Below are 23436 nucleotides of genomic sequence, written 5' to 3'. Positions count from 1 at the left end.
CTAAATGTTTGATTATGAACTGATGCTCTATAATTATAGAATATGATAGCATACTGTCATTTACTTACTACAGTTGTGTTTACATAGGAAATAATTTTAAAAATGAAGACTCCCAATGCTTTTATTTAGATGAGTTTTAAGCATTTTGTACTAATTCTCCAATGTTGCTTCTTACTTATACAAGAAACAAGAAGAGCTTTTAAAAAACCTAATTAGAGGCTACCTCCTTCCTTCTGAAGTGATACAGTGTTTGCTTTCCCCATATGCTTTCCTCCTTTTATCTTTTAAAAGACTCTTTTTTATCATTGAATGGATCAGCCTTTCCATTTTACTTGCCAATTATCATTCAAAATGCCACAAAATGTTGCAAGACATGTTGGGTAGATTTAGTACTCCCCCCCCCCCCCCCGGCAAACTATTAATATCATTATTTCAGTTAATTTCATATCACTTTATCTTTTTTCCAGTGCTAAATGTCTCCAGATAGTCCTTCTGTCTACAAATCAGTTAAGTTCTATTGCTGTGATGTTTTCCAATCCCTTCCTTGCCCCTGACCTTCTCTTCTTTGCACAGGTGAGCAATAGATCCTTCAGCTCCTCAGCCCTTCAGAGAGAAATGATTCATCGAATCATACCGTTGGAAGAAACCTCATGGGCCATCCAGTCCAACCCCCTGCCAAGAAGCAGGAAAATCGCATTCAAAGCATCCCAGACAGATCCAGCCTCTTCTTAAGAGCCTTCAAAGAAGGAGCCTCCACCACACTCTGGGGCAGAGAGTTCCACTCCTGAACAGCTCTCACAGTGAGGAAGTTCACTTCACTTCACTTTATTTCTTAATTAGTCGCTCTCCACCAGAGTGCTCCGAGCGACTTACAATTTAAAATATCATTCCACAATATAAAAACATTCAACATAAAAACATTCAACAGTGACTATTTGGCAAATTAGATCTGATTTACTTAAATGCACAACCAAACAGCCAAGTCTTGAGCGCTTTTCCAAAAGGTCGCAACTCTGATATTGCTCTAACATATAGAGGCAATGAGTTCCACAGAATTGGAGCATAGGCCGGAAAGGCTCTACGCCTTGTAGCTTCCAGGCGTACCTCATTAGGGCCCAGTATGTATAGGAGATTTTCCTGGGAGGATTGTGGTGACCACTGATGAATAAAAGGATTGAGGCTGTCCCTAAAATATAATGGTCCTTGGCCATTTCGAGCTTTAAATGTTAGGATCAGTATCTTGTAAGAGATCCGATGTTCTATTGGTAGCCAATGCAGTTGTTTCAGAATCTGTGTAATATGGGATCTTATAGATGATCCTGCTAGCAGCCTGGCCACCGCATTTTGGACCATTTGGATCTTCTGGGTTTTTGTTTTTGGAAGGCCAGCATATAAGGCATTACAATAATCCAACCTAGTGGTGACTGTTGCATGGATTACCATAGCCAATGCTTCTGTTGAAAGGTAGGATGCCAATTTCATTGCCTGGCAAAGATGAAAAAAGGCCTGCTTACTTATGGGAGTGATCAGGGCCTCCATTGTCAGCGATGAGTCCAACACAACCCCAAGGCTTTTAACAGTTCTTCCTGATGTTCAGTGGAATCTCCTTTCCTGTATTTGAAGCCAATGTTTCACGTCCTAGTCTCCAGGGCATCAGAAAACAAGCTTGCTCCCTCCTCCCTATGACTTCCTCTCACATATTTATACATGGTTATCAAGTCTTCTCCCAGCCTTCTCTTCTGCAGACTAAACATGCCCAGGTCTTTAAGCTGCTCCTCATACGGCTTGTTCTCCAGCCCCGTGATCATTTTAGTCTCCCTCCTCTGGACATATTCCAGCTTGTCAACATGTCCCTTAAACTGTGGTGCCCAGAATTGAACACAGTATTCCAGGTGTGGTCTAACGAAGGCAGAATAGAGGGATAGCATGACTTCCCTGGATCTAGACACTCGACTCCTATTTATGCAGGCCAAAATCCCATTGGCTTTTTTCGCTGCTGCATCACACTGTTGACTCATGTTTAACTTGTAGTCCATGAGGACTCCAAGATCTTTTTCACACATATTGCTGTCGAGGCAGTCATCCTATAGCAGAGCGGTACCTGTTGATCTATTCACTTTTGCATGATTTCAAACTGCTAGGTTGACAGAAGTTTGGGCTAACAGCGGGAGCTCACCCTGCTCCCTGGATTTGAACTGCCGACCTTTTGGTCAGCAAGTTCAGCAGCTCAGCGGTTTAATCCGCTGCACCACTGGGGGCTCCAAGTAGGCAGCAAGATATCAGTGGGAATAGAAAACGCAAGATTTCTGTGCCCTAACTTGATGAATACTGGTTTTTGCTAATGAAAACACTTTGCGCTTGATAAAGTTAAGTAATGAAATAGAATAATTCATGTGGGCTGTAGTCATATTCGAGGCACAATTGATTTGAGCCACCTGCATTGAATTCTGGGTAATTTAAGTGTCCAACTTCGTTGTGTGTATTTGGTGAGAATATGTGAGAATATCCTGTCCATTGATGTTATTTTTTCTGTGAATCTTTTTTTAATTTTTCTCATACAAAAATATTGAGTTATTTATGATAAGTGTGCTTTGTTCCCCCCCCCCCCACAGATTTCTTGCCACATTCACATGCAGAACAAAAAGACATTTTTCTATATTTTGTATAGCTTGTAATGATAAAAGAATCCTGAAAGGAATGGGGTATGTGGAATGAAAGTGGCCTCTCTTTTCTGTGCTCATACACTCTCTCCTTAACTCTTAACACCACCCCTTCCTCTCTGTAAATGGCCTTTCCACCTCCCCAATATCATCAGCTGACTGCCATGTGCATTCCAGTTTTAATTTTTAAAATGTGTATGTCACAATATATATACTGTATATGAGGCCCCTATAACCATAAGAAATGCAAAAAAAAACCCATGTATTAATAACTCGTTCTCGAATTGCCCCCTTAAAAATCAAACCGCCCCCCCCTGTGGTGCATGTGAGGAAGTGTTTGAAAACTACCATTTTTGAAGGCTAGGCACAAATCAGGATTAATTCTGTGCAAAATTCACATGTGTCTGTTTTGCTTAGAAAATAGCATTTTTGCGTAGGAAATAATGTTTTCTGCATGGAAAAATAATACTTCAATGCAGAAATATTAATTTTGGTGCTATTGTCTGTTCCCAAAATGGCTGTTTTTTATGCAAACCGACCATGTGCAGGTTTTATACATAACAAATCCTCGTTACAGCATATTTTGCACAGGGAACCACATTTTTTTCTGCACAGAAAGCAGCATTGGCTATGCAAAAATGAATATTTTTGCTTTGAAATATTATTTTCCATACAGAAAATGCTGTTTTCTATGCAAAACTACAATGGGAAAAATTTGTAAAAAGTGAAGATTCTCAACAGCCCAGGATTCTTCTTGTCAAGGTTTTTCAACACTCGAGAATTATTAATTTAACAATTTTTCAAACATTTAAAATATGATTTCCATCCCTACAGGAGAACAGGCAGTGTTGAGAAGGCAGATCTGGTCGCAATGGTCCATGCCTTAGTTACATCCCGTCTGGATTACTGTAACACGCTCTACGTAACATCGGGCTGCCTCTGGAGAGTGCTCGGAAACTTCAGCTTGTCCAAAGAGCTGCAGACAAGCTGCTCACTGGGGCTGGTGACAGGGGGAGGGCAACTCCCTGTTGCAGCAGCTCTACTGGCTGCCAGTCTGTTTCCGGGTACAATTCAAAGTGCTGGTTGTGACCCTTAAAGCACTAAGTCGATTCAGGTCCAGGCTATTTGGCTGACTGCACCCCCTGGTATGAACTTGTGTGGGCCCTGAGATCTTCAGGAGAGGCCCTTCTCTCGGTCCCACCACCATCTCAAGCTCGGTTGGTGGGAACGAAAGAGCGGCCTTCCTTCTTGGTGGCTACCCCCCCCCCCAACTCTGAAACACCTTTCTGCCCAGGGAAGCCAGAATTACCCCCTCCCTGCTGTCCTTCCAGCAGCAGGCTAAAACCTTTGTATTTAAACAGGCTTTTAAAGATGAAAGTTTTAAAGATCAATTCAGGGGGTGCAGTGGTTTTTAACTTTGAATTTGTTTTAATGGTTTTTAACTGGGAATTTAAAAAATACTGTTTATATTTAATCCTGTTTCAATGTTCATATATTTCCATGTTTTAAATGGTTATGCTGATGCTTTAATGTTATGTCGCTTTGAGACCCCTTCAGGGGAGATAAAGAGATATATTAATATTATTATTATTATTATTATTATTATTATTATTAATAATAATAATAATAATAATAATAATAATAATAATAATAATAATAATAACAGCAACAATAATAATAGTGAAGCAGAAACCTAGGAGAAGTAGCACAACTGAACAGAGACCACCAACCAGATTTGCTAAAAGAGACACAAATTAACCCAGGTCACTTGTAGGTGGGAAGACTAAAATGAGTCAAGCTCACATTGTCATGTTTTTTGTCCATTACTGTTCAGAAATGTGAGAGGTATTACAAGCAGAGTAATGAATTTAGCATTGCAGAAGCTGAGCAAGCACCAGTCCTATGTCTACATACACAACCACAATGACACTGTGTCTAGCAGGGGAAAAAACCTTTTTATCTTCTTTGTAAAAAATATATAGCATAGTTTTGTGCACATATTGTTGTTCTTTATTAATTCAGTCATTTCCAACTCTTCGAGACCTCATGGACCAATACCAGAGCTCCCTGTCGGTGGTTGCCACCTCCAGCTCCTTCAAGGTCAAGCCAGTCACTTCAAGAATACCATCCATCCATCTTGGTCGGTCATCCTCCTTCCTTGGCTGGCCCCCCTTCCTTTTTCCGTCCATTTTCCCCAGCATCATGGTCTTCTCCAAGCTTTCCTGTCTTCGGATTATGTGGCCAAAGTACTTCATCTTTGCCTCTAATATCCTTCCCTCCAGTGACCATATATGTGAACATATTATTTGTGCATTATGAAATATGCCACTCAGTTATATCAGTTTGAGGAGGAGAAGGGGCAGGCAAAGAAGGGGTGGACTCTGAGTCCGCCCTCCCCTTGCCGCCTCCTCCTCCTCCTCAGCACCCTCATGACATCTAGGAAAGGGGTGAAGATTTTCCTTTTCAAAGCAATTTTAAACTAAAGCCAGGAACTTTATGGACATTGAAATATTGGAATTTTTGACTGTTTTTCATGTTTAAACCATGGACAGTTTTAAGCATTATTGAAAATAACATGTGGATGTGTATGTACATTTTTTTTAATATGTTGTGAGCGATCTTGGATCTACTCTGGAGAAAGGTGGCATTGAAATCTCTGAAATAAAGAAATAAATAGATATTTTCCAAAAATAAGAGACTGTTCCTTAAAATCCAGGATGCCTGTTAAGCCTGGCCTGGCACAAGACAGCTTGTTTCCCTCCCACTTCCTTGCCCCGTGCTCCCTTCCTTCTCACTGCCACAGCCTCCCTTTCACAGCCCAGCCGGTAACCCAGTAAGTCCTAGTAGAGGCAGTTGGGTGGTAGCACCCTCACCATTGTCCACAATGGATCGAAAAGAGCTGCCCTGGTCAGTGGAAGAGTGGCGGCCAGGGGTTTTGACCTGGATGGTGAGTTAACACCACACCAGGTGTCACTCCACTACCATGGTGTTATCTGGTGTGGTCCATACCCACCAAACCTACCTAGGGACACCACTGAATCCCAGGACTGAGCAGGATGAAGCCACAGCAATTAAAGCAAATTAAATTGCTTCAATTGTGTAACATGGATTCATCCCAGAAAACAAAAGAGGGAAAGAAAATGTTTGCAGGTTAGAGTGATGCAGGCAGGGTGTGTGGGTGGCAGAATGAGCAAACGGAAGGAACATAATGCAAATTAGCAATTAGTGAGTATAGGCATGCAAAGATTGCTCACTTTTAACAATACAATAAGGAGTGATGTTGCCATCTCCTTCCCAGGAGGATATTTTCTTGGGAACCAGAAAGTGATAGTCTCTCTTGACTGAAAATTTCTGTGAAATTAATGCACTCTTTTTTTTGTTGCCTTACCTGTTGCCCACAGGTTTCCTTGTTCCTTTATTATTCCATTCCAGATTGATCTTTCCTTTCTTCTCATCTGGAAATTCAAGTGTTGTACACTTTTTCTGCCTCAATTAAAGTGTTTTTGCATATATTTTCAGTTGTCTATAATTGTCTGCATGGCTTTGTGTGCAATCACCCCACCACCAAAAACATTAGAATATACTGTAGAAAGGCAGGGATTTCTAGTGCAAGTTGGCACCTATCTTGCTGTTGGTTTTAGATGGCTCATAGTGGATACTTCTGTAGGGAAAGAAGAGTTCAAGAATTTTTTTCTATCTCTAACCCTGATATCCCTAAATCTAATTGTGAGTCACAGCTGGAGTAGACCTGTTGGCTTAATAAAATTTATTGGCTCACTGGGTCTGTCTTAGGTGGGAATAATAACTGAATTGAAGCCCAGAAACTGTGTAATGTTTCATCTGGTTGGCTGACAATATCAGTCTCCTTTGAGCAAGAGAAAGAGGTTTCCCATCTTTCTCAGTGTCCTATCTCAAGAACTTGTTATCACTAGTGGTCAAAACTTAGAATTACCATTCATAAATAACTAGTTGATTCCAACTCTTTTATTTTTTGGAATAGCTAAAGCATAATGGATTTCCATTTTGACTGTAACTTGGTGAGGGATAACTATTCCATTTTGTGGCATAACTGTAGCCTTTTAATTATTATTGCAGTTCCAAGAATGTGTCCTCACTAAATGGTGGAGGAGAGAAATAACATGGCTTAAGTGTTGGGTCATGCTTTACCCCATGTTTTGTCATGTGTGTTGATAGACTGGTGAGGTGGAGAGTGATTGGTTCCTCAAGACAGTGGCTTTTACCAATTAGATTTATTTTGGACCATAATTAAAAACACCTTTTTATTTCTGAGAAACAAGGAAGTAACAAATAAAATTATAAAGATCAAAGCTATAATCATAACTACCTGCTTTTGGGATCCTTGGAATGCTAACTGTGTTTATTTGTAACTTATGTTTCTAAAAGGAACTGTTTGAGCACCACAGATGGCACAACAGGTGGTAAAACAGAAGATGAATCGGCTTGGGATGCCTCTGTTTTGCTCCTCTGGCTGGTTTTGTGAACAGGCCCCTGCTGAACTCTTCTCCTGTCAGACTTTTTCTTCCAGGGATCAGAGGCAGAAGGCCTGACAAAGGAGGAAGAAGTCTCTGGCAAATTTGATTTATTGTTCAATCGCCAAAATCCAATTGTTAGTTCTCAATAAAGTAGACCCGCAGAATCAAAGTGATGTCAAGTTTTATATGAGTTTCGTTGTTTCAGTGGGTGTAATTTTAGTGGTAACAATATACACAGTATCAAGAATATAGAAATGAATGCTCAAAACAGGGTTTACATTCGGAGTCAAAATGAGTCATAAGGGATAATCCGTTGCTTGTTCTGAACTCAAAAAGTAAAGACAATCAAGAGACACAGGCTTGGGCAGGATGCTGAGAGTCAAGAATGGCAGTGTGGAGCTTATTGCTTTGCAGTTTTTTCAGATGTTTGTCCATTCCTGAAGCTCTTAGAGGAGGCACATAACTGTGCTTTTTTCACCTCTGTCCCTCACTGCAGTTTATCCCATTCAGCAGAATTCACTAATCCACTCTGAAGCATTTTTGGGAAGGAGCAAGAAAATCCACTTCCCCAGACTAGCTGCATGTACAGCATTTAACTTGATGATATGCAACACCATGAAAACTTCTGATCAAATAATTCTGCAAATTACATTCACTTTTGGGTAATTATTTTAGGTATTATTTTTGTTGTAGTAAATTCTAACTGTAAGGGAACCACTTTAGATAAAGTTCCAGGAACAAATTAAACTAAAGTTATGGCATAAAGCTTTCATCTATTTTATTGAATAACCTCTGCAGTAACATAAATCAGGTTTCCCCCCAAAATCAGGAGATGCTAGATATCTCCCCCATTATATACCGTCTGTACATTTTCTTTCTGGGAATAGGAGGGGAACAAATAATTTCAAGGAGCTAGATCAGGCATGGGCAAACTTTGGCCCTCCAGGTGTTTTGGACTTCAGCTCCCACAATTCCTAACAGCTGGTAAACTGGCTGGGATTTCTGGGAGTTGAAGTCCAAAACATATGTAGGGCTGAAGTTTGTCCATGCCTGAGCTAGGTAGATGCAGGCAGATCTTAATGCATGCATGAAAGGAAGAGAAAGGAAGGAGTATTTCTAGGCTTTGATTAGACTTCTAAACATGTTTTTTCTATGGCCTCTTGATTTCATAGTATTTATGTAATGAAAATGTTTTTGAAATACTATCGTTGGGTTTCATTTGGTATTCACTTTTTGAATGAAAATGCATCCAGAGAAGGGACAGCATTTGATATCCCAAGTTGGGATATTGAGCAACGGAAGCATTTTTCATCATTCTTAGCCATTTAGTGGACAAAAATACCTCAAACTAAAAACAATATGGGCCTCAGGTTGGTCCAAGGGTTCTACTTTGGGACTCCTCATACTGCATAATGTCTTCCTTCATAGTCATGGAAATAATTGTTAGCATTGTTGTTGTTTTTTAAAATGATTTTTCTCCTTTAGATTTGGCATATTATGATTTGGTTATTCATATGGTATATGAGTATGCATATTGTATGGAATCAGATTGAAGTATTCAAGTACCATTTTGTCTACATGTAATATAGATGCTTGTTTGTTGTTTATTTGTTCAGTCATTTCCGACTCTTCATGACCTCATGGACCAGTCCATGCCAGATGCTTGTACAATTGGTTTTAGTTTTGAAATGTGCAGCTATATGTCATATCATAAGTCTGAATTCAGCTTAGTGTATATTGAAATCAATGCAGAAATTGTTTTCACTGAGAAATGAATCAAGCATCTGATTTGCTTAAAGTATAAAAACGACTATCACCATCTAAGCTGCAAATAAATAAAATAGAAGGAGAAGCTATGATGCCATATATCAAGGTTCTTGTTCTGATTGTTTTAAAAACAACTGTATTGTAATTTTTCATTTTTGTCTTATGTAAATCAACCTTGGAATTTCTACTGATGATTAGTACATAAAATGTAAAATACAACATACAGGGAAGGATAAAACAGTGGCACTTGTGCAAATTATGTTGCTCCTGTAGATACCTGGAGTATGTGCAAGAAGGGAATCCAACACAATTTTCACTACACATCTGATGCAACTGGCTGCAAAATCAGCTCCAGAAATTGTTGCATAGTAAGTTAGGGTCAGCGCCTGCTATAGAAGATCTCGCCAACCGAAAGGTTGGCAGTTCAAGCCCGAGTTGGAGTGAGCTTCTGCTGTCAGCCCAGCTTTTGCTCACCGAACAGTTCGAAAACAGTAATGTAAGTAGATAAATTTAGCAGGGAGGTAAAAGGTGCCCTGAAAAAAAAGTGCCGGAAAAAATCTGACCAGGAAAGGAGTCCATGGACGACATGCTCCTTGGCGTGGAAAATGAAACAACAGCACCTCCCCATGGCCAAGTCGAGCACAGTCAGATGCCGGAGATGAAAAGAGGGAAGCCTTGCCTCTGTTTAAGTACTGTCTGTCTCTGTCAATTGTATAACGACATTGAATGTTTGCCATATATGTTCTCTGAGTCCCCTCAGGGAGCTAGGGTGGAATATAAATAAAGCATATATTATTATTATTATTATTATTATTATTATTATTATTATTATTATTATTATTGCAGAAGTGGCAGTATGCCTACAGAACCCAATGACAAATACATTACAGCTTCTATAATAGGAAAAATTGCAGGAAAACTGTCCATGCTCATTTTCTCTGATAATGTTATGCTGAATTTACATATATGTTGGAGTGTTGAACTGTGAATCTAGAGACCAGGATTTGAAAGTTCACTGGGTGACCATAGGCACGTCACACTCTCTCAGCCACAGAGGAAGGCAAGGGCAAATCCCTCTGAACAAATCTTGTCAACAAAACCTCATAATATGTTCATCTTAGGGTCACCTTAGGTCAGAAGTGATGACAGCAAAAGCTAAATGAAAGATGCTTTTCACTAGATGTCTAGATTTGATCCATTTTAACTTTGTTTATTAAACAAAAATAGCCTAAAACTATCACCTAAAAATCCTTTATTTAAAAAATTTAAGTAAACAGATCATTTGAAAAATCTTTAGTATGTATGAGAACTGTGATTAACATAAATGCAAATCTGAAGGGCTTACTTTTTCTTGGAACTACAAAACAGAAGAACCAATGGTGGTATTTCATATTATTTTTTATGTTATTTATTGCGATTGTACATTTAGAATATTTGGTGTAGGTTTAGAGTATTTTTATTTGGAAGTCATTTTTAAACAAATGAAGGAAGACGTTGTGCAGTCTGAGAGGCTTCATACCTTTAGAGAGAATAGCATATAAATAAGTTTTGGTCGCTTTCCTAAATAATAAGTATCTGTAGTTAAAACTCGTTAAGGAAGTTTTAATCAAGAAAAAAACCTAAAATGTACAATGCAGTAACAGAACCTGTTTTTCTTCTGTTCATCTGTTTGGCATAACTAAAATGCATAAGTACTGATTTTATAAGCTGAAAATTTAATTAGAAAATCTATCTCGTTATACATATTTCCATCTTTAAGTTAACTGGTATTCAGAGATTAAACTAACATCTTATGAACGTTAAACTGAATCATTTACATCACAGATATTTAAATGTTAACAGGTGTAATTTAATTCATGATTCAGAAAGTGCATCATAATCCGATACTGTAAGTAGATTATTTGTGCCTCTGCCAGGACGTAAACCAGTCTTTCTCAAACTGTTTTGCAGTCTTGGTTTGTGTCTCTCTCTAGTGTCTCTAGTTCTAATATTGATCGCAGCTCATAAATAGGCTGGAAGAAAAAAAGGCAGGGAAAGGATGGAAATTAAAATGAAAGAGTTTGTAGCAGTCACTGTCCTCAGGCAACCGTTGCTTTCTATTAAAAAGCAGCCGGATCCTTAACGGCCACAGGCTACTTAGCCCCTAACAATGGACAGCTCCCTGGACCCCAACAAACTAGTAGGCAGAGCCTTTGCAAAGTGTGAGCACATGCAAGAAGGACATAGGAAAACCTTAGGCACAAAAGCTTTCCACAGTAAAAGGTGCTAGTAAATAATTCATGCTGTAACACCAGGGCTATAAAACATGGATCCCTGAACCCACAGATCTACAAGAACACAGAGAAACCATCCTTGGGACTTCGCATGTAGATGGGCCTTTCCCCTCTTTCTCTCTGAAGTTTCAATACATATGTTTTCCAATGTAGATGAGATTGTCTTATGCAAGGCCTTTTTAATACTGCGCCCACCCCTTTAATTTTCTCCCTCCCCTTCCTTTTCTTTTTGAAATGCTGCATCTAAATTCAGACTATTTCCTCCCCCCTGTTTCCAGGTTTAATTTTATTATCTAGATGCCTTACAGCCAAATCAATACCACCAGAATAGTACAAATTTCATAAATCAAAACCTTCTCTGACATGGGAATATCTTTCGCGGAAAGAAATGTGTGGAGAATGGATGTTCTGATGCAATAAACAATTGAGGAAAAGTTTCAAGTTGTTTCCCCTTCTCTGAGAAAATGCATTCAAAAAACAAAGTTAATAATGAATAACAACACAACTTTGAAACAGCTCATATCCAACTTTCATACTGCAGAGAGTGGAAATTCTGCCTTTTGCAACAGCCTCCTATAACGGATTTACTGTGTAGTAATCCCTTTTAGGTGAATGGCACTGGTCTAAAACAACATAATTATTCATTTAAGTCTTCTATTAGATTTTGCAAGACTGATAAGAAATTTGTAGCACTATTCTGAAAGAGAATAAGCAGGTCTAGGTAGCTTATGCCTCTAGTTTTTTTAGTCACAACTTGGTAATTTTTATTTATACAACATATAATAATATTTATATCCTGATCATCCATTTGTATGCTCAGGAGTAGATCAAACTAAGCTCAATAAAACCTCTATCTGAGTTGGTGAGACCAGGGCTCTAGTTGTACCCAAACTGAAAATGTTTACAGGATGAGCTAACGTTACAAAAATATGTTGCCGAGAAATCAAATATGAGATAAGGCGCTCCTCCAACCATATATGCATTAAGCAGGATTATTTGCAAACAGCGCTGAAGTGTTCTAGCCTCAGAATCAGAGACGTACTAAAAGTAATGTTAGTTTCTTTAATATGCCACCTTTTACCCTGCATTTGCAATTGCTGTCGGGCAAACATGGCAACACAATCTGTTCCTTCCATTTTCTTAATAGGCCATCCTGCCATTCCAGAGATGGTAGTTTCTAATGTAAAGAGGCGGTATTGTTTACTTAACAGTCAAGTGACAAATTATTTAATTAGCACATATGCCATTTGTCGCCACAGCTGTGTTCATTGCTCTTAATTGCAAATCAGCCTTAATTTATTGCAGATATAGCCCTCCCTAATACTAGCATCACAATGATTGCTTCCGTTCTATGCCAGCATTCTCTGTTAAAATTAGTCATTCCTCTGCACAGAACAAGTTGAGTAAACCATCTACAACAGTGAACAGAAATACCAGTTGCGGTTTCTAATTTAAATCATTCTGAACCAAGTCTGTATTCTTCATCTCCTCTTATAGAACAAAACATTATTTCTTTTGAAATTGATATTCCTGATCCATTCAGAAACTTCAGGAAGGGACACCTGAATATATTATGAGGTGCATGGTTCTTTGCCTTTCTGACATATGGTAACTCTCAAGTTTATCACAAGGTTTTTTTTTGGCAAAATATATTCAGAGTGGATTTGCTTTTGCCTTCTTCTGTGACTGAGAGAATGTGGCTTCTCTAAGGCTTCCATGGTTGTGTGGATATTTATTCAATCCCTGGTCTCCTAGTATCCTGGTCCAATATGCAAACCTCTATGTCAATGGTTCTCAACCTGTGGGTCCCCAGATGTTTTGGCCTTCAACTCCCAGAAATCCTAACAGCTGGTAAACTGGCTGGGATTTCTAGGAGTTGTAGGCCAAAACATCTGGTGACCCAAAGAGAGATCAGCACTAGCTCTACATCATGTTGGAAATGCTTACCTGGAAATGAGCCCCACTGAGAACAAAGCAGATATTAGAGGATAGTATTATAATGATTCCTGAAGCCAGCATATATTTTTTTTTGACAAAGATGCCTTAGATGGTTCTCAGAAGGGACAAACATCATGTCATTTCTCAATCAAACCTGTTGAGTCAAAAATAAAGTAAAAAAAGGAAAAGAATGATACACAGATATCAATACACAGAGGTGCTGTTTTTTTATTATTTGCACTTACAATCGTTTCATCAATGATTTGGTAGTTGGATAAGTTAACCAGTTGTTCAGATTTAATTATAGTAAATAAAATGTGCTTTTAATTGTATTTCAAAATTTGAGCTGTTTGTGTTTTTTCTAATAGTTCTTCCATTCATTAGGGTTTTTTTTAGAAATATGGGCTCTGCATTCAATAAATAAAATAACTGAAAGCTATTGATTTCAGCATGATCAATGCTGTCAAAGGCAAATCATTTTTGTATATTCCTTGCCTAAGAAAATCAAGGTTGAACAACAAGTCTGTGACAAACAAGAGAATTTATCATGAGTTTCCAAGTCCCAAGTGAACTCTACTTGATCACCCAAACTAGAAGTCTTCTGAAATATAATTTTTTTAGATTTAACATCTTCATTTTTTTCATAAATTTACTATGGCTTGATAATATGTTCAGTGATTCCATATTGTTTGTGTCTCTTTACAAAACTTAAAAAAGACTCTGCAGTCACTGAATAAAATAGATCAGAGGCTGCTTAAGAATAAATTATTTTATTCTGAATGTGATCAATCAATTATTTCATTGCAAATGTGATCAATCAATCTAGACACTTTGAAGACTAGACTTTAAGGGAAACCCATATCTTTGTTTTATGCATTTATCTCTTTTTATTTGTAGCCTCCCAGATTCTAACATGGATTTTTAAACAGGCTTTTGACCTCGATTAGGCTGTAATGGGCCCATATGAGCTTGACACTCTGGCCCCTTAGTTTGTGAATTGATGGCAGCTAGTTTTTCTACAGATGTTCTGCGTTTTTAAAATTGAGCTATTTTATTTTATTTTACATGTGTTGATAGTGGTAGTTGTTATAGTTTTATGTGATATTGTTTTATACTTATGCACCATTTTATGTTATATGCTGTACCCTGGAGTGCCTTTGTAAGCCATCCCGAGTCCCTTCAGGGAGATGGTGGTGCAATATAAATACAGTTTATTATTATTATTATTCTAATAAAAATTAGAAGTTCGCAGATATATGAACCTTAATTGTGTGTGTGATGTTCCAATGTATATCTTATTTGAATGTTTCTGATATTTGTTATTATTCTCATCATTGAAGAAGTTAAGTTGTTGCTTAAGTAAATAGCAAAACCCACCCTTCTCTGTTCCCTGTTATTCCATAAGGGACAGATCAAAGCCTACCTACATCCCAGCTATTGCTATCAGGAAGGAAGGAAGGAAGGAAGGAAGGAAGGAAGGAAGGAAGGAAGGAAGGAAGGAAGGAAGGAAGGAAGGAAGGAAGGAAGGAAGGCTCGTTTCAGAAAGAGGAGGCATATCCTGTCTTTCAGGTGGAGATCAGTTGGGGTCTCTTCAGCTCTGCCTCTCCACCAGACGCCAAATCACAAACAACAAATGTAACCGTATTCTCTTCCCCCCCCCTCCCGCTCCCCACCTTTTTCTTCAATGTGGCATGCAAGGCCACTGCCAAAAACATATCCCGCACAATCAAACATCAGATGGTGACTCCTTTCCCACAGCTTGTGTGAGTGAAAACAGTGAAATTATACCCATGTTTTAGTAGCGAATCCCCTGGTGTTCAAGCGAGGCCGGCCCAGCACAGGGCTCTTGTTCTCCTGCTTTTTGTTCCTGGACTTGCACTGTTTTTAGCACTGGACACCATTCAGCCTCCATTCAGTATTGTATGTCACTTCACATATGGTTCATCCGCTGCAAATGGGTGCATGTACCCAGAAAATGCAGCTTTTCATTATGTATTCTCTATGTAACAGAAAAGATTAAGATGTAAGCCTGGTGAATGCAGCAGGAATTAGTTGGACAGATGAATAAGGGAAAAATGAATCTGGAATGACAGCGGATTTAGTCTAATGATTGTGGGAGGGCGTTAAGAACTTGGTGGTAGGTTTCAGCCCTTTTAATCCTAGACTCTGTGTGTATTTTGGCAGGAGAAGCATTTCTTCAGAACGGCATCTAGAGGCATACAGTAAAGAAAGAGAGAGAGAAAGAGTTTTAACCTGGTGCAGTCAAAAGATAACAAGAACAGCCCTCCGAATAGTATTTGTAGCACTTTATATTGCTGCTGATACAATTTGAGTACATTTGATGCTATATTTCAGAAAGAGAAAAAAACCCTCACCCTCCAGACATGTTTGTATCATAGAACCATTGCTCTTCAAATAATATCAGCAGACCTCTCCCAAAATAAAATTGTTGTTACAGAAATGCATGGTAATACATCAGGTTTAAAATTTGCACTCCTGTGAATACAAACACACACGTAAGACCCAAAAATCCAAGAGAGTTGAATGGATGTACTTCTGAATTGTTGTCTACATATAAATATACATATAGGACAGGTTTTTTTAAGGACTTGCATTTGAATAGTCAACAAAAGGATCTCAATGTCATTATACTTTGCAGGCATGAAAACTGTTTAGAAAAAAATCCTTGATTACATATGTAAAATAAATGGAACTGGCTGCTTAGAGCAGAGGAGATTAAAGTTCCAAATCTTCAAGATTTAAAGGGCTACTTCAGTTGATCAGATATCAGAGAACTTTATGGTTTGAAGCAAGGAAAAAGATAAATATAAAACAATATACAATGTTTTTTTTAAAAAAACAAAGCATTAAACTTTTTTTACTTTCTATAACATTTTCCACAGGGAGGTATTTCCCTTATCCAGTTTTGCCTGAAAAATAAAGATTTGCATCACAATGGAGATATTTCAAAAGTATAAGCACAAAAGGCTCCAACATCAGAGGCTATGTGGTTAGCCCCGCTTGGTTTCTAGTTCAAGGGTATTGGGAATGGGACATTCATTCCTTGCAAACATCAGTGGATAGCCTTATCAGCAGCCAGTGCGAAAATATCAGCAGTTTAGATAAATGTATTTGTTGCAATAAGTATATTTATTCTCCCTGTGCTTAATTTTACGGCATAACATGATATTATGGCTATAGTCTAAATAATAATAATAATAATAAAGCTTTATTTATACCCCGCCACCATCTCCCCAATGGGGACTCGGGGCGGCTTACATGGGGCCATGCCCAAGACAATACAATATAACCATAACATAATACAATTAAATAATACATTACATAAAATAAACAGTACAACATAAGATTGAAACAGCAATATAACAAGAGCGGGCCGCATGAACACTACATTTAAAAACTAGATTAAAAATTAAAACTCTGGGTGAGAAAGGGATCAGAATAAAAACCTCGAGGGACGGGACATCAGATAGTGAACCAGTCTAGAGGATAAATATTGGGGGGGGGGGAGTAGCATAGAACATTTACTCTCCGAAAGCACACTGGAAGAGCCATGTTTTAAAATCTTTCCTGAAGGCTAAAAGGGTGGGGGCTTGCCTGATTTCAATGGGCAGCGAGTTCCACAAGCGAGGGGCCACCGCAGAAAAGGCCCTCTCCCTTGTTCCTACAAGGCGGGCCTGAGATATAGGTAGTGGCGACAGGAGGGCCTCCCCTGATGATTGGAGAGGTCGGGCAGGTTTATGGTAGGAGATACGGTCACGAAGGTAGGCGGGTCCCAAACCGTTTATGGCTTTATAAATGATGGTCTGCACCTTGAATTGGGACCGGAAGATGAACGGCAGCCAGTGGAGCTCCTTAAACAGGGGAGTAGATCTCTCCCTGTAACTCGCCCCCGTTATTAGTCTGGCGGCCGAACGTTGGACCAACTGTAACTTCCGGGCCGTCTTCAAGGGAAGCCCCACGTAGAGCGCATTACAGTAGTCCAGTCTAGAGGTAACTAAGGCATGCACCACCGTGGTCAAGTCAGACTTCACAAGGTATGGTCGCAGTTGGCGCACAAATTTGAGTTGTGCAAAAGCCCTCCCGGCCACCGCCGACACCTGCGCTTCAAGCGTCAGCGCTGAATCCAGGAGGACCCGCAAACTGCGGACCTGTGATTTCAGGGGGAGTGCAACCCCGTCCAGCACAGGTTGCCACCCAATACCCCGATCCGACGAGCGACTGACCAGGAGGGCCTCTGTCTTGTCAGGATTGATCCTCAGCATGTTTCTCCTCATCCAGTCCGCCACAGCGGCCAGGCACTGGTTCAGCACCCGAGGGGCTTCCTTGGAGTCAGGTGGGAACGAGTAGTGGATTTGCGTGTCATCTGCGTAGAGATGGCAACACCCTCCAAAACTCCGGATGACCTCTCCCAGCGGTTTCATGTAGATGTTAAAAAGCATGGGGGATAAAATAGACCCTTGCGGGACCCCACAGGTCAAAGGCCAGGGGTCCGAGCAGGTGTCCCCCAGCTTCACCATCTGGGAACGGCCCTCCAGGAAGGACTGGAGCCACTGCAAAACAGTGCCACCGAGTCCCATCCCAGAGAGCCTCCCCAGAAGGATACCATGGTCGATGGTATCGAAAGCCGCTGAGATGTCCAAGAGAACCAGCAGGGTCACACTCCCCCTGTCCAGTTCCCTGCGGAGGTCATCCACCAAGGCGACCAAAGCCGTCTCAGTGCTGTGCCCAGGCCTGAAGCCAGACTGCGAGCGGTCCAGAAAATCAGTGTCATCGAGGAACTCCTGGAGCTGCGTAGCCACCACCCGCTCCAGAACCTTGCCCAAAAACGGGAGGTTGGAAATTGGTCTGTAGTTGTTACATACAGATGTGTCTAGCGAGGTCTTTTTTAGTAACGGTTTTACCACCGCTTGCTTAAAACAAGATGGAAATGACCCCTGACCCAGGGAGGCATTTATTATAGCCACAAACCAATCCAACAACCCCTCTTTGGCCTGCTTAACCAGTATAAGAGAACCAAGTTCTTAAACTGCATATTATGCCATTCATTAGATGCTGATAAATGCAAAGGACGTGGCAGAATTTCCTATTGTTTTTCCAGAATTTCTCAAGAGGAAAAGGTTTAAATCTATCGGTTGACAATTTCTATAGAGAATTTCTTAAATAGTTATGCAACCTAGATAACAACAACAACCCACTTAAAACATTAATTTAATAGTTAGTAGTTAATACTTGGATCTACTGGAACATCTCTTCGTCGACCATCTAATTCAGGGTCTTTCTTTACAGGTGTCAGGGCTTCGCTTTATGAAAAAAACTGTTTTCAAAATAAATGGACATCTGGTAGGCCATATTCCAGTTACTCAAATCTGGGCATTAATTTGCATAACATGCAAATTATTATAATTATGTAAATAACTAATTTGTGCAGATTAGGCACATTAATTGTCATATTTTTGTCTCACTGTGTTTCCAACTTCATATCCTATTTTATGGTTTACAGCCAACCTGAGAGACCACTATAGAGTAATGTTTAAAGTACTGGACATGGAATAGGCAGATCCAAGTTCAAATCTGTAGGTATTCAATTTTAATTTTTGATAGTCATTGTGTTTAGGGGAGGAGGGTGGGGAGTCAGTTGTAACTGCTATGTAGGTAGTATAAATAATGATTTGCAAAATTACTTTATACATTATACAATGTATATTTTTTTCACCATCCTTGTATTTTTTAAACTTTATATAAATCTTTTCTACAGCCGCATCTTCTCATGGCTATTTTGTTTCCCTGCTTGCATGTACATTGCAGAGGTAAAATGTATCGATGTCTTATGCATTTTTAACTTAGAGTGAATATAAACACCGCTTTAAATTGACTTGACAATGCTGTGGGATTATGGGATTTGTGCCTTGTTGAGGCACTAGTGCTCTTTGGCAGAGAAGTCTAAAGACCTTGTAAAATGACAGTCCCCTTGATTCCATTGCATTGAGCCATGGCAGTTAAAAAGGTGTCAAACTGCATTAATTTTACAGTGTAGATGTACCCACTGTAGGTCATATATGTGAGTAATCACTTCAGAGGCCCATACCAGGCTCCCAAAAGAAATAAATCTGGAGTTAATCCAGCAAGAAAAGGCTTCATCTTTCCTGTGTCATTATTTGGATCCATTTCCCAAAATTCTGAGGCGTCACATCAAGCATCTACCTTTCTCAGCTCCGTCTTTCCTCAGATTCATGTGGAGGTGCCTCGAGGAGGGTAATATGGGAGAAAAGCTCTGCTTGAAGAATGTCTTGCTTGTGCTCATAACTTGCTCCAATTTTTCTCTTTCCCCTCCCTGTTCTCATGATTCTGCAATGTCCCCTCTTCTGTTCTTTGCATGCTACTGCTACATCTGGGGTCACAGTGGTGCAATGGGTTAAACCGTTGTGCTGCTGAACTCCTGACCTAAAGGTCAGCAGTTTGAATCTGTGAGATGGGGTGAGCTCTTGTCTGTCAGCCCTAGCTCCTGCCAACCTAGCAGTTTGAAAACATGCAAATGTGAGTAGATAAATAGGTATCACTTTGGCAGGAAAAGGCAAAGAGACACTCCAAGCAATCTTGCAGGCCACATGACCAGGAGGTGACAATTCAGGCTCCTTGGCTTGAAAATGGAGAAAGCACTTCCCCAGAGCCAGAAGCCGGAAATGAAAGGAGAAGCCTTTGCCTTTGTTTGTGTGTCTCATTGTATGGATGTTTGCCTATGTCTGCTGTAAATGCTGCAATCCACTCTGAGTACCCTAGGGGAGAAGGGCAGAATATAAATAAAGTGTATTATTACTATTATATCTCTTCTCCTTCAGACCTTCCTTCACCTTGTGACACCACATCTCGCTTTGCAGCTTGCCTCTCTTCATGCCTACGTCTCCTGCATCTTTATGCCGCTGCACTTCTCTCCTTCCTTTCCATCCTTTCCTCACTTCAGTATCTCTCTCCCCCTTCTCCCTTCCTTGCTTAACCTTGCACAACCATAGTCCACCCCTCCCTTGCTTTTTCTGCTCCACAACTTACCGCTCGTTCTCCTATCTCTCCCTTGAAGGATTCACGTCTGTGTTCAAATCCTGGGAAAAAATCAAATTTTAGATGATACCTCATCCCTTTTGGAATTGTCTTCTTTGCATGGTATTTAAAGAAGATGGAGAATTTATTTATGCCTATCACACAAGACTGACTCCTCCTTTTAGAGTACAACCATCTGCTTAATTCCCCATCACACAGGTTGGTGATTTCACAGTTTTAAACACTTCTTTTAAAAGGATCTTCACCTCCTCTTGAGTAGACCAGTAGATTTTTAACATCCTTTTTATGATCTTCCCATTTTGAAACCCCCCAGTTTTAACATTCTTTTCAATGGGATCTTCCCTCCTTCTCTTTGAATCCCTCCTCATATAATCCCTCCCAAAGAAACTTTTCCTAGCTCCATCTCTCTTTCCCTCCTCTTCTTTAGAAGCTATAAGCTTACATGAAGCCTTTAGCTTATCCTCATAAATCTCACTCACTCTGGAAACTTTAGTTCTCTAAGCACTTACATAAAATAAGGGTGCATTTACACTGCAGAATTAATGCAGTTTGACACCATTTAACTGCCATGGCTTTTTTCATCATGTCAGAAATGACCTAAGAACATATTGCAAGTTGCTTCCGGTGTGAAAGAATTAGCAGTCTATAGAGATGTTGCCCAGGGGACATGGGGATGTGTTGCTGGGAGGCTTCTCTCATGTCCCCGCAAGCTAGAGCTGACAGACGAGAGTACATATCATATTGTAGATTCAAACTGGCAACCTTCAGGTCAGCAACCCAACCTTCAGGTCAGCAGTCCAGCCGGCACAAGGGTTAACCCATTGCGCCACCGTGACTGAATGGCTCAATACTATGAAATCAAGATATTATTGTTGTTGTTGTTGTTGTTGTTGTTGTATGACACCGCAAACAAGATAGATATGCTGGGTTTCGTTTCACAAAATCACAAGTCGAACACTTCCCAAGTGTCTAGGACTGTGTGATATATTTTCGGATGATGCGTGCAGATCCCAGTAGGGTGGCCTTTTGCAGTTGGCAGATCGTAATTTTGTCAATGTCTATTGTTTCCAAATGCCGGCTGAGATCTTTTGGCACGGCACCCAATGTGCCCATCACCACCGGGACCACCTGTACTGGTTTCTGCCAGAGTCTTTGAAGTTCAGTCTTGAGGTTCTGATAGCAGCTGAGTTTTTCCTGTTGTTTTTCATCAATGCGACTGTCACCTGGGATGGCAACAATATTAAATATATTATTATTATATTTATATCCTGCTTTTTCTCTCCACATGGAGACTCAAAGTGGCTCACACTAAAGGCATTTCAGTATAATTTAAAATATACAAATATGAAAACAGTTTTACAAGGTCTTTAGCCTTCTCTGGCAAATAGTTCTGCTGACTCATGAAACTACCACTCCCTTGATTTCACAGCAGTAAGCAATGGCAGTTAAAGTGGTATCAAACTGCATTAATTCTAACATGTAGATGCAATTTAAACTTCTGCAGCTGTCACTCTTTTTGCAGGTTGTTTCTTTCATGCTCTCACTTTTTGTCTTGGCTCCTCTCTACTCCTCCCTCTCAAAATTGTAAGTTCCTTTAGGCAAGGATCTACATTGTGTTGATGTTACTCTGTAAACTTGTACAATGTGTGTACATACATCAATGACTTTTACATTATAAATGAATAACATTTATTTAATTTGCTGCTGTTATTTTGGCTACTGCAACTTTTGCCCGTGCCAACACTAATAATTAATGTATTATTGCTATTATCATTATAGTTGTTGTGAATATTACAACAACAATTAGTATCTCACATCAACAGTACATTTCATGCAAAACTTAAGCAACAAATGCTGTGTCTCACTGGATCAGTATTACTTAGAAGGGAAAACAAATCTTTTCATTAAGACTGATAATCTTGTGGTTAATTTTCATCAATTCTTTTACTGCTTTCTCAACAGGAGCCGTGATTTATTCTCACATTCTAAGATGAATCTAGTTAATAAGCTTCTTTTCCTTCAGTTAAATTAATTGCATGCTACAATTTAAACAAACATTAAAACAGGAAAATAAAAAAAACATAAGAACACGGCACCAGTACAAGGTGTAGATCATAACTTTCCTGCAGCCCCCAAAAGCCAAGCCCCTTCCTTTGTCAATGTGCATATTCAGAGTAATGAGCACTATTAGGGCATCTAAAGTATCCTTCTGTTCTAAATACAGGGCTGGACCATGGAAAATCAAAAAACAAACTGCTGTTTGTAGGGGTAATAACTTTTCCCTAAGAGAAGAGGGATTGTGCCTTCAGCCTATTATCTTGGACTTACTTCTGGGTCTGTACCTCTTCCAAGGTAACAGAGAGACATGGATCACCCACATGACACACTACGCAGAAGGATCACCCACATTACCTTAAATCTTATAGGAGCAAAGGGCCCAGAGAGTCTGTCTCAGAACACTGAGAAAAGCCCCCTGTTTCAACCTGACAAGTTACAGGATAATTTAAGAGAGAAATGCACCCGACATCCTGTATTTGCAAGATAAAAAACATTCAATCTCGGATCTTTACATTATGAATGATTTCAGTGTTATCTGACTAGCCGCCTGATATTGGAGCAGCATTACAAATCAAGCTTGTGGCACAGGCTATGGCTGATAGCAATACACTGTTAAATGTCATTAGACATATCTGTTTATTTCCCTATATTTCTCTCCTTTCTTCAGTTAAAATAAAGTGTTCAAAGCAGTTAACGACAGCAGTAAAAACAAATTAAGCAAAAAAGCAACAATTGAAATAACAATTAACAGTGAATATTACGTGCAATCCCCACAATCTGAGGTCTCGTCTACACTGCCATATATAATCCAGATTATTTTCTTTGAACTGGATTATATGGCAGTGTAGACTCAGATAATCCAGTTCAAGGCAGATTATGTGGATTATCTGCTTTGATAATCTGGATTATATGGCAGTGTAGAAGGGGCCTGAGAGCACCCAAGAGAAACGGTTCTTCTGCATTCCTTTCAACTGGATCTCTGTAGGTGAGGATATTCCCAAGACATACAGATCTTTATCCAGATATTCACCAGAGCCATAACATTCAGTGTGAACAGGAATGTTCTCATTTAAATGAGGCATTTTAAATGATAATAATAAGCCTTTATTTATACCCCATCTCCATCTCCCATAGTGTCACCTTTATTGAGATATCATTGTATTTCTTCTGTGG

The 23436-nt window shown here is 39.6% G+C and overlaps 1 long non-coding RNA gene across 1 annotated transcript; it reads right to left on the bottom strand.

Moving 5' to 3' along the window:
• Nucleotides 1-9873: 9873 nt before the first annotated feature.
• On the bottom strand, nucleotides 9874-23120 carry LOC103281132 (uncharacterized). The gene is made up of 4 exons (XR_507583.3): nucleotides 20197-23120; nucleotides 14920-15130; nucleotides 13141-13285; nucleotides 9874-10932 (listed from the first exon to the last, which is right to left on the bottom strand). It is a non-coding gene; the product is annotated as an uncharacterized LOC103281132 (long non-coding RNA).
• Nucleotides 23121-23436: the final 316 nt, after the last annotated feature.

Source organism: Anolis carolinensis, chromosome 3 (assembly GCF_035594765.1).
Source record: "Anolis carolinensis isolate JA03-04 chromosome 3, rAnoCar3.1.pri, whole genome shotgun sequence".
NCBI lineage: Eukaryota > Metazoa > Chordata > Lepidosauria > Squamata > Dactyloidae > Anolis > Anolis carolinensis.
This window is presented reverse-complemented; position numbering and strand designations above follow the sequence as displayed.